Below are 13,176 nucleotides of genomic sequence, written 5' to 3' on the forward strand. Positions count from 1 at the left end.
CTTCCTAGAGAGGCCTGCCTCAGTTAGACTCTTGTTGATCTTTTGAATTGCCCATTATGCTTTATGCTCAATTTCCACTGGCAGATGACAAGATTTACAGTATACTAGCCTATAGGGAGACAATCCTAAAATTGTTTTGTAAGCTGTCCTGTACGCCCAAAGAGCGTCTACTAGTCTTAAGGACCAATCCTTACGATTAGCAGTAACAGTCTTTTCCAATATGCGCTTAATCTCCCTATTGGCTAACTCGGCTTGACCATTGGTTTGGGGATGGTATGGTGTTGCAACCTTATGCAGTACACCATATTTCTTCATTAATCCTGCCACAACTTTATTACAGAAATGGGAACCCCCATCACTGATGATTGCTCGTGGCATCCCAAATCGACTGAATATGTTTTCTTTCAAAAATTTCACAACAGTCCTATGGTCATTTGTTCTAGCTGGGATTGCTTCGACCCATTTGGACACATAGTCAACAGCAAGTAAGATGTATTCATGACCAAATAAATTAACAAATGGGCCCATAAAATCCATACCCCAATAGTCAAAAACTTCTAACACTTGGATCGGATGTAATGACATCATGTTTCTCCTCGACAGACTTCCTAACCTTTGACATCGATCGCAACTTGAACAGAACTTGTACACATCCTTGAACAGTGTCGGCCAATAAAATCCACTCTGAAAAATTTTTGCAACTGTTTTCTTGACAGAAAAATGGCCTCCACATGCAAGAGTATGACAGAAATTAATGACACTTTGTTGCTCATGATCGGGTATGCATTTACGGATGATTTGGTTAAGATAATACTTGAAGAGGTAGGGCTCATCCCAAAAGAAGATTCTGGCTTTTCTGAAGAATTTATGCCTATCTAGCTTACTCCAATGGTCTGGGATCAGACCAGTTGCTAGGTAGTTCGCAATGTCGGCATACCAAGGGACAACAGATGATGCATGAATAACATTCATTTCAAACAGTTGCTCATCAGGGAAATTGTCATGGATTGGTTCATCAAATTGTGTGAGATCTTGACCTGGAATCCTTGACAAATTATTAGCCACCACATTCTCTACTCCCTTCTTGTCTCTAATTTCAATATTGAACTCTTGTAGGAGTAAGATCCATCGGAGGAGACGGGGTTTTGCATCTTGCTTTGTGAACAGATACTTTAGAGCAGCATGATCAGTAAAAATGATTACTAGTGACCCTACGAGGTAAGATCGGAACTTGTCCAGGGCAAAGACAACTGCTAGTAACTCTTTCTCTGTAGTGGTGTAATTCTTTTGTGCCTCATTCAGAGTTTTGCTAGCATAGTATATCACATGAGGTTTCTTATCCTTCCTCTGCCCTAACATAGCTCCTACCGCATAATCACTAGTATCGCACATAAGTTCAAATGGGAGGGACCAATCAAGGGACTGAATGATAGGTGCAGAAACGAGTGATTTCTTCAACTTCTCAAAAGCAACTTGACACTCACCGTTCCACTCAAAAGGTATGTCAAGGGCTAGGAGGCGGCATAAAGGTCTGGCTATGGCACTGAATGAAGCGATAAATCACCTATAAAAACTAGCATGGCCAAGAAAAGACCTAACCTCTCTCACATTTCTTGGGGCAGGTAATTTTTGAATTGACTCAACCTTGGACTGATCAACCTCAATACCCCTGGAAGAAACAATATGTCCCAAGACACTTCCTTGAGTAACCATGAAATGACACTTCTCCCAGTTTAGCACTAAATTTGTTTCTTTGCACCGGACTAGAATTTTCTCCAAATTTTCCAAACAACTCTCAAAATTGTCTCCGTACACTGAGAAGTCATCCATGAAGAATTCTACCACATTCTCAACCAATTCACTGAAAATACTCATCATGCATCTTTGAAAGGTTGCAGGGGCATTGCACAGACCAAATAGCATTCGTCTGTAAGCAAATGTCCCGAATGGACATGTGAACGTGGTTTTCTCTTGATCCTCTAAGGCAATTTCAATATGATTGTACCCAGAATACCCATCTAAGAAGCAGTAGAAGGCATGTCCCGCTATTTTCTCTAACACCTGATCCAAAAATGGGAGCGGAAAATGATCCTTTCTAGTCACAGAGTTGAGCTTCCTGTAATCTATGCACATCCGCCATCCAGTCTGGATATGTGTAGGAATGAGCTCATTGTTCTCGTTTGCTATCACAGTGACTCCTGACTTCTTAGATACAACTTGAGTTGGACTAACCCATTTGGAATCAGATATAGGGTAGATGATGCCAGCATTTAAGAGTTTCAACACCTCCCTCCTAACCACTTCCTTCATGTTTGGGTTTAACCTTCTTTGCATCTGTCTCACCGGCTTTGCATCTTCTTCCAAGAAAATTCTGTGGGTACAAATTAAGGGACTAATGCCATGCAGGTCTTCTATAGTCCAACTTAGAACTTTCTTGTGTACCTTTAACAGATTCAGCAATTGTTCCTCCTGTTGAAGATTTAGGCTTGATGAGATCACCACCGGCAAAGATTCTCCTTCACCTAAGAATGCATACTTAAGATTGTTTGGCAATGGTTTTTTTTCAGGTGCAGGTGAGCAACTTAAGATAGATTCAGTTTTCTCTCGAGAACAATCTTGCTGCTTCAAAAATTCCTCCAACTCAAAATTTTCCTGAGCAAATTCACAGTTAATGTACTCCTCACTCAATGTCTGTATCAGATCAGCTTCTTCAGTCTCATTCTGCAAATCAGGTTGTTTGGAAACCCTAAAAATGTTTGTTTCCAAAGTCATATTTCCAAATGACAATTTCAAGATTCCATTCCTACAGTTGATGATGGCATTTGATGTGGCAAGGAATGGTAGACCTAAGATGACTGGAACAGGAGGCTGAGGCCCTTGATGCGGCTGGGTATCCAAAACGATGAAGTCCACTGGAAAGTAGAACTTATCGATTTGTACTAGAACATCCTCCACAATTCCTCATGGAACTTTGACTGATTGATCAGCCAGCTGAAGGGTCACTTTAGTGGGTTTGAGCTCACCTAATCCCAACTGTTGATACACACTGTATGGCAACAAATTGACACTAGCTCCTAAATCCAAGAGTGCCTGATGAACCTTTTGACTTCCTATGATGCATGAAATGGTTGGACAACCTGGGTCTTTGTATTTGGGAGGAGTTTTCAATTGGAGAATGGCGCTAACTTGTTCGGTCAGGAATGCCTTTTCATGCACATTTGTTTTTCTTTTGACAGTGCACAGATCTTTCAAAAATTTTGCATATGAAGGTGTTTGTTTAATTGCATCCAACAGCGGGATGTTGATCCTCACTTGCTTAAACACTTCATATATATCTGCATTTTGTTGCTCTTTTTTCAAATGATGCAACCTTTGTGGGAAAGGTGGTTTGGGCCTGTTTTGAATTTCTTTCCCATCTTCTTTTTGTTTTTCATTTTTCTCATTTTTTTTATTTTTCTCATTTTCCTCATTTTTTTCATTTTTCTCCACGATGGATTCATGATCTTTTGTTCTTCCTCTTCAGCAGCAGGTTGGTTTATCCTAGGATCAGTTAGTTTTTCAATTAATCTTCCACTTCTTAGGGCAGTCACCGATTGCACTTGTTCATGAGTGTTGGTTTCACTATTTGAAGCTTCTACCTGGTTGGTTTGCCTAATTGGGTTAGGATTAGTTTGGGATGGAAACCTTCCGGGTTCTCTCACACTCAATGTTTGTGTTAACTTGGTCAACTGGCTCCTAATGTCTTCTATGGCTCTGTTTGCTTGCTCCTGAGTTTTGGCAACTTGATTGTTGATTCCTGTTTGGCTTTGGATTAATTGATGCAGAGTGTCCTCTAATGATCTCTTATGAGGTGGTTGGTAGGTGTTGGATGAGGAACCTTGATTTGGTTTGAAAGATTGTTGTGCAGGAAAGGGTGGCTGAGAATGATTTGCAGAATCATTTCTCCAAGAAAAATTTGGGTGGTTTCTATTGTTGGGATGATATGAGTTGTAATTTTGGTTTTGCCCGTAATAGTTTCCCCCTTGATTTTGGTTGTGCTTACCCTCAAAATTGTGTGGGTGTGCATTATTTGTTTGTCCATACAATACCTCTTTGAAAGTAAGTAATGTAGGACATTCCTCAGTCTTGTGCTCTATTGTGTCACAAACTGCACATTTTACTTTCACATGATTAACAGACTGTGTTCTCTTGGTTTCCAGACTTTCAATCTTTCTTGTCAAGGAAGCTATCCTAGCATTCGGATCATCACTCTCACTCAGTTGGTACCTACCTCTAGACTGTGGATTTTCTCTTGAGTCATTAGAAGATAGTGGTCCAACCTCCCAGTTTCTAGTATTTTTTGCTAGGGTATTAAAGAACTGGAATGCTTCATCTGGAGTCTTATCATAAAACTCACCATTACACATGGTAGACACTAGCATTTTCAATTGGGGACTGAGAGCATCATGAAAGAAACTGACCACTCTCCATTGTTTAAAAGCATGGTGTGGGCAAGCATGGAGAAGGTCCTTAAACCTCTCCCAAGTTTGAGCAAAGTTCTCATTGGGTTTGCACACAAAATTCATGATTTGCCTCTGAAGGGTGGCAGTCCTATTGGCTGGGAAATATTTTTTCAAAAATGTCGTTTGCATTTCCCTCCAGGTTCCTACGGACCTAGGTGGAAGAGTGCTCAACCACATCTTAGCCTTATCCTTGAGTGAAAATGGGAAGAGTTTCAATCTTATGACATCCTCATTCACTGTATGATCCATGCAGGTGCTACACACTTCCTCAAACTCTTTCATATGGGTGTATGGGTTTTCAGAATCCATGCCATGGAAAGTTGGCAACAGTTGGATGGTGTCAGGCTTGAAATTAAACCTATGATGGTTGATGGGAAGAATAATGCACGAGGGAGTTGTCTGCCTAGGAGGATGAAGATACTCCCTAAGGGGTCTGATCATTTCCTGATCAATGGGATCAGGATCACCGTGGTCACTACCATGTGCAGACATGTTGTGTGCAAGATGCGTGTTCTCGTTGTGTTGAGACATGAGTGATTGATATTCTATAGTTCTACCTGACCTAAGTATCATACACCATATACAAACAAAAATAAAGTAAAAAGAAAAAAAAGAAATAGAGTTACCGAATTTATCAGGAGATGCTTATTCTTTTTTTTTTTCTTTTTCTTTTTGTTTTTGCCTCAATCTCCCCGGTAACGGCGCCAAAATTTGGCTGCACTCTCACCCTGCAATTAAAACACAAAACAAAACATAATAAAAATTTTATATTTTTTTGTTTATTTAGGTGAGAGGTTTATTCTCGTCAGTGTACGAGTGCAGTTGTAGTCCAAATTTAAATTTATACTTTCTAGATGAGTCCGGTCGTCCACTGAGAGATTTATTTATGGCAAAAGAAAAAAAGAATGTCACACACGCACACGCATTTAGATGGATTGGTAATAAGATTTTTTTATGATTTTTAGATAACAGATACTAGAAAATAAAGCAAGGTAGAAATTGAAATAAATGCTTAATGTGAGGATATAAAATTGGATAGTACTTGAGTTAAGACAAGTTCAGCACCAACCCGTTGATTCCCAAATTTTGGCAGACAAGGTTAGTAACATTAATTTAATTTCAAATATGAGGGTTTGTTACTAAATGCAATTAGAGATGATGATAGTTCTAGTTTAAGCAATCCCCATACATGATATGCGGGATTCTAATTTAAGCAACTACCATAAATCCAATTATAATTAATATACAAAACAACTAAATTAATCATCCGGATTTGGGTATGATAGCGTTTCCAGTTCTAGTAACTCCCATGCGTGACATGAAAGCTCTAAGTTAGGCTTACGCTCCAATTCAAATATAGTGATTTTCCAATAATTAAAACACACTCATATTGAAATTTAAATTAATGTTACTCATTTAAAGCGCAACTTTCTTTGGGAATCATTGGCGTTGGACACTGTCCTTGCCTTAACCCAAGATTAGATTTAGCTACTCATTTCCATTTAAAAGTTAATTGACATGAATTTAAATGGCGTAATTTAAATAAAAAAATTTAAATGACAAGAATTAAAATAGCAGAAACTAACCGGCCATTTAGGCGGTGGATAATTAAAAGGCAAGAATTAAAATTGTAGAAATTTAAAGGCATAAATTAACCGGCCATTTAGGTGGTGGATAATAAAGTAACAATAAATGACATAACAATTTAAAGGAAGAAAGAAAGGAAATAAGAAAGGAAGTAAGATTACAAGAGAAAACAAGAGAGAGAATAAGAGCAATTCTCTAAGAGAAACTCTAAGAACAAAACTAAACTTTGATTCAAGTAATAACAACCTTCTCACAAATGCACCCAAGTGAGCTATTTATAGCCCACAAGATGCAATACAAACCACACAAAACATTCACCTAACTAATGGAAGAAAATTAGGTAAAAGACAAAAAATACCAAAGACTTTAGGTGGTGGACTACTCATAAGAATACAAAAGACTTTAGGTGGTAAATCACTTATAAAAAAAATACAAAACAAAGAAAAATTTTCTACAAATTGGGCTTTGTTGGGCCTTTGATTGGTCTTGGGCCTTTGGTTAGTCTTGGGCCTTTGGTTGGTCTTGGGCCTTTCTTATGTTGGATTCTTTTTGATAGTTGGGCCAAGTGCACTTGAAACATTATCTAGACTCCATAGTTGGCCCATGAATTTGAGCAACAATAATGGGTAATCCAACATCTTCGATTTATGCCCCTTAATTAATTGTAGAAGTCAACTTCCTTGCTTCATCCTGTAATAATATGTAATGCAAATAATTATTTATTTTAAGCATAATTATAAAGCCAAAATGGGGATATAATTCATTAAGATTTAGGAAATATTGACCTCTCATCATCTATTAGTCTACAACTATTTTGTCATTGTCACTTCTCCTTACTATAGTTCAATTGGCCATGATTTGTTTGCGAAATTTTTAGCTTTATCGCCTTTTGAACTATATGCCCTTTAAACTGTATGCCTTATTTGGTTTTAATGCCTGCTGCTCCCCAGTTCTTTGGTTGAACTAGTTTGGACGAAGAACTTGTTGGGTGTCCCTTAGTTTCTTCGTATCATGTCTTGAATTGCACATAACTATTGGGGAAGGTTGTTTTGCTACTCCCTAGTCTAACTTCAGTGTTCCTACGAGTGATTATCGTCTAAACAAATTCTGTGGTGTTTTCTACTAATGACTTTGGTAGCATGTGTTCGAGGCAAGTCTTTTCATCTATTGACCCCCGGACATCTTAACGGTATGTTTTTGCCATGTGTGTCTAAGGCGAGTCTTTTAGCTATTAACCCCCGGACATCTTAATAGTTTTTTTTGCCGCATGTGTTCGAGACGAGTCTTTTCGTCTATTGACGCTATTGAGCCCTAGACATCTTAATAGGATGTTTTTACCGCGTGTGTCTGAGGCTAGTCTTTTGGCTATTGACCCCGTAGACATCTCAACGGTCTTTTTAGATGCGTGTGTCCAAGGCAAGTCTTTTCGTCTATTGATGCTATTGACCCCCGGACATCTTAACGATATGCTTTTTCTGCGTGTGTCTAAGGTGAGTTTTTTTTCTATTAACCCTTAGACATTTTAACGGTGTTTTTTTCTTCTTTATTGTTGATCCGTGTATTTGTGGATGACCTGCATCATAGAGAAAGGGAATCCACAAGAAAATTTTATTGATCTATCCCCTAATAAGCTTGGGATTCATTAATTACATAAATACTAACTTTTAAAAATAACTACTTTATTATGTCAAAACTTCAAGTAAATTTGTCAGGATTTCCTCCCTGTGGCATTTGTAAGATGCACATGTTTTGGTCCCGTTATTTTTGCAGTTAGGCTGTTCTAGAAATGGTGAAGTTTTTCTTTTTATCTTTGCTCTTTGTGGAGGTGATATAACATCTCCATGCCTTTCTCTGATCGCCTCGAACTTTCCCTATTCCCTGGGCCATTGGGAACTCATTAACAGGTGTCCGAATGATATTACTGCCCTCATTTCATTTAAGAGTGGTAGCCCTAAGAAAACATTGTACGCTGGCAAAGGTGTATTGACTACCATAAAGTTAGCCTGCCTAGTGGTGCTCAAAGGCTCTATTCCCAATGTGATTGCAAGCTGTCCTGCTCCAGTTATAGGGACTGGCTCTCCTATAAAATTGAGTAGATGGGAATGTACTTTCTTTAGACGATCCATAGAAATATTCATTTTTCCAAAACAATTCTAGTATATCAAGTTGATCTAACTGCCACTGTCTACTAGTATTCTTCCAATCAGATGTTTAGTGATTATTGCCGAAATGACTAAGGGGTCATCATATGGCATTATAACCTTTCCTTGGTAGACAGGTGTGAAGGTATTGGCTTCCTCATTAGCCTGTACCAATATTACTGGATTGACTTGATATGCTTGTTGAACGTAAGCTTTATTTGACAATAAAGTATGGCCTACCATAGTTTCTCCTCCTAATATCATGTAGATTGCCTGATTGGTCAGTTGGTTGTCTAGTAAGAGATTTTGCCTTTCCTTTCTTTCTCGATCATCTTCTTACCTTTCCTCAACACATTGATCCCTTCTTCCTATCTCCTCTTCATATCTCATTCAGTCTCTTTCCTCTATTTAAACATACCTTTGTAATCATCAATTTTTTATTAAAGATTCGAGTTGGTTCATCAATTCTCAGCATCGGTCTGTGTTGTGCCCATATGCTTTATGAAATTGACAATAGGCTTCCCTTTTTTTTTTTCCTATTGGTTGATTCGTTTTTCTAGGAAACTTTAACAAATCAGTCATCTCAATGGCTGCCAAGATATGAGAACCTGAATCGAAGAGTAGGGTGTAGTTTTTATATTGTAACTTTTGGGGCACCATCATTTCTTCTTGCCTTATCTTCTCTTCTGATGTCAATGTCTTTAGAGTCTCGTCCATTCTGTTTTCAATCCTTTTCTTCATTTTTCCCCACAATCTTCATAACCTCCATTTGTGGAATATATTTGTTTGCTCTTACGAACAAATTATCTAGAGAAACTGGCAACTTTTTAGTGCAGGATTTTTGTAACAATGTAGACCGTGTTCTATGTAATAGAGTTTCCACAACTACTCCCATTTGCAAATCTCGCACCTTCAGTGTAGAATTTCGAAATCTATCAATGTATTGGAGCAATGTTTCTTTACTACTTTGTTTGATACTAAGAAGGTATGTGGCATCTTTCTTCCGTTGGCTATTAATGATGAAAGCTTTCATGAACACGTATTTTAACTGCTCAAAAGTGGATATAGAGTGCTCTGGTAGACTGTTGTACCAAGCTCGAGTATTTTCAGTTAGAGTTAGGGGAAAAGCTCGACATATAATTTCATTCCCCCATTTGTGTAGTATCATCAAAGATTCAAGGTGGCTCGGACCTACCGTAAATCTCTTAAGAGTCGATGGTAGAACTGTTTGTGCAATAGATCCATGATTTCTCGCAATACCCATATCCCTGCCTCGTGTTGGTGTTGTAAAGCTTCATATTCCACCCATGACACCATGGAGAAAGCATGACCCGAGGGATTAATGAATTCTGCTAGGCGAAGATCTTATTGGTTCTGAATGTATGGTTCTAGTTCTAGTTGACTCTAGGAGTGAAATCCTAAATGATCTTTAGGTGGCATCTCATACTAGCCTTGGGGATAAACCTCCAGCAGTTCTGGAGGGTAAAAAACATGCTGATTGTTTGCCTAAAAAACTTCTGGCAGAGCCTGAGGATGAATACTTAGTTGATTGTAACTAGAAGTCCCCAACTGTTCCTAGGAAGGATCCGTCTGATGCCCCAAGATAGGAGCCGTCTAATGCTCCGAATGAGGAGCTATTTGGTGCCTTGGGGGAGGAGCCCTCTGATGCCCTTATGGAGAAACAGTCTGATGTTCGGAGGGAGTAGCCATCTGGTGCCCCAAGGGAGGAGCTGCCTAACGCTCTTAGGAAAAAGTCGTCTGATGCTCGAAGGGAGGAGCCGTTTGGTGCTCAAAGGGATGAGCCATTTAACGCCTCTAAGGTGAAGCCATCTAATGTTCGAGGGATGAGCCATCTGATGCCTTTGTGGCTCTTGTGATTGCACTTCTATTCCATCTTGTCCTTGCTATTGATTAGTGGTACTTCTGGTCCCAGCCATTACAAATAAACTGATTAGCTTTTCATATGAGTTCCCACATACGACACCAATTGTTGTTGCCAAGATACAACACAGAATTTGTTTGCATGGAAATGTTGTCATCAAGTTGTCTAAGTCTGCAACTAAGAAAACAATAATAGAGTGTAGGAGGGTCGTCGCGCAAACACTCCAATGCTTAAGTTAGATATTGAGAGTAATAAAATCCTGAAAGTAGTATTTACAACAGTATTAGAGACATACATTTTCTAGAATAAGTGTTTTCCTATTTATAAAGGAATATGGAGTAATCAAAAGTGTCTCATGATTAGAATTCTTTGTAGATAATGTTTATCTTAATTATTTCTAGTTCAGCTAGAACTAGGATTGTTGTGAATAACATCTATCTTTTATAGATGATATTTATTTTACCCTTTTTAGGGGATGAAATTTCTTGTGGATGATTGTCTATCCTTTTTCTGGAAGGATTTTTAACTGTCAAAGTTATCAAGTTCACGCATTGTGTAGGACCCTTCGTTATTTAGGAAAATACTTCGACAATGCACCAGATTTTTCGTGCACTTAACTGGACCGTGGGACGACGACTTAAGGCTACGACCCAGGCCGCGAGCTGTGGCACGGCTGTGGACCGTGTCATGATCGTGGCCTTGGCTTGCGATAGTGGGTTGTATCACGGCCTCAGGCCGTGCCTTGCGACCACGGGCCTTATGTAATGCCCCGCTTTTTTCGAGTGTTAAATAACTTAAGAATTTTGGGAATATATATCTTTTTTTCAACACAAACTCAATGTAAATTATTTCCCGACAGTCCCGTTCTACCTCCTCAGCATACCAAAATAAAAATCAATAAGTTAAGACAGGTAATCATCATAAATGCGGAAGCTAAAATTGAAACCTGATGTGGTACATAACCGAATTCGCTTTAATCATAGCATAATAATTTGTACCATCATATTTTCAAATACTTAAATACATGGAAACTCGTCATCAAGAGATAGAAACTAAATACCTCAATTAATGTTAAACATAACGGTATTACATGACCGACTCTCGAACATCATTCGTAATACATAACATTCTTAATTAGAAGATGAATCTTCTAGTGAGGATTTAAAAATAGATACATGAATGGATGATGCAAATACATGAACAGACATATGCCCTAGTGTAACTTCCCTGGCTCGCCTACCTGGGACAAAACCCTAGGCAGAATCCAGACCTGCTTTCAGGATAATCCTAACGTTCTTCAATCAATTGCCCTTAGGGAATTATGGCTACGTTATCAGGGCGACATCTTGTCCCGATGCACAAATATCAATATGCCAACAACATCATGCCATATGAAAATCACGACTTTTCATGCAATAGTATATGAACAAATATGACAAAATGATCATAAATTTCGTGACTATCATGCTCAGCATAACACATATGAGTTTTTGGAAAAAAACCACTCACCTTTAGCACGAAGTTTGAAATACCTCAAAAAATACGTATCACCTCGATTTGAGTGCCCGACCTCAATTTTTGTGCCATACCTAAAAATTGCACAAATCACTTAACCTCAAGCACAACAATCTTATTGTTGTTTCCAAAATACAACAATTAAAATTTGTGATGTGGGGTCCACTCGAGCTTGGTGTTGGGTGAAGTTAGGTTGCCGTAAGAGAGGTTGCCTCAAGGGAGTTTGCCGCTAGGATACTCACTGCAAGGATTTCACCACTAGCTCTCACCACAAGATTTTTGCCACAAGGCTTCGCCACTAGCTCTTGCCACAAGGTTTTTGCCACAAGGCTTCGCCACTAGCTCTTGCCACAAGGCTTCGCCACTAGCTCTCGCCACAAGGTTTTGCCACAAGGTTTCGCCACTAACTCTTGCCACAAGGCTTTGCCACTAGCCCTTGCCACAAGGCTTTTCTTTCATCGCTAGCTTCGCCACAAGGATTTGGTTTCGCTGCTAGCTTCACCGCAAGGATTCGGCTTCACCACTAGTGTAGTGACCCGTTATAGGGCCTAGAAATTTTAATTAAAATAATTATTTTGAGAATGGAATTTTTGGGAATTAATTGGAGATAAATTAATAAGTTAGAATTTTGAGATATTTAAATTATGGAAAAAGGGTTTAAAGGAATTTTTGAGATTTTAAGAAATTGAGTTTTGTGGACATTTTGAGTTAATTAAATTAAGGGTAGTTTTGGAAGAAATTAGTTAAGCATTTAATTAAAGAGAAAATTAAAAGTTATATTGGGAGAGGGAGTCACGTAGGGTTCAAGGGGCAATGCTATATATATATGTGTGTGTGTGATTTGAGGCTGGAAGATCTCACGCCGTTGGGAATAAAATAGAGAAGGGAGGAGAAGCAGAGAGAGATTGAGGGAAGGAGAAATAGAGTGGAGGAGATTTACAGAGAGGTCATTGATTATCAAGGCAAGTTTCAATCCTTCTTGTTTCTATACAAGTTCCTTTATCCTTCTTCCCTTCTGTTTCATTACTTAGATTATACCTCTTAAGTCCATGATTTTCTTAGAGGCTCAACGTTCATTATTGTCCCATTGGTTCTTTGTTGAGTCCATCCATGTGTATATATATAGATTTGTATAACTTTTATTTACAGCAACGTATGAATCTCTTGATTTATAAACTGAGTTTTCAATCCTCCTCTATTAGGATTTGATCATCCTAATCTTTCCTTTGGAATGGTGTAGCGTTTAGAGTTTGATTGGCTTTGAAGTATATGTATATATGTTGAGTTATATAGTTGCAGTAGCGTATATATATATATATATATATGCATATACATATATCATTCATTGTTACAGAGATTTTGAGTTTGAGAGTTTTAATCCATATTTGATCCTTTTCAATGGAGTTTAATGTTGTTTCAATAATTTATCCATGGTTGTAGCCATTAGAGGCATGATTTTTATGAAGTTGCAGAGAGTTCTTCGTAGGAATTAACAAGCAGATTTTACTGTAGCAAAAAACTGTAGCGGCTGCACTGTAGCGGGTTACTG

The sequence above is a fragment of the Diospyros lotus genome, chromosome 11 (genome assembly GCF_014633365.1).
Source record: "Diospyros lotus cultivar Yz01 chromosome 11, ASM1463336v1, whole genome shotgun sequence".
Taxonomy (NCBI): Eukaryota; Viridiplantae; Streptophyta; class Magnoliopsida; order Ericales; family Ebenaceae; genus Diospyros; species Diospyros lotus.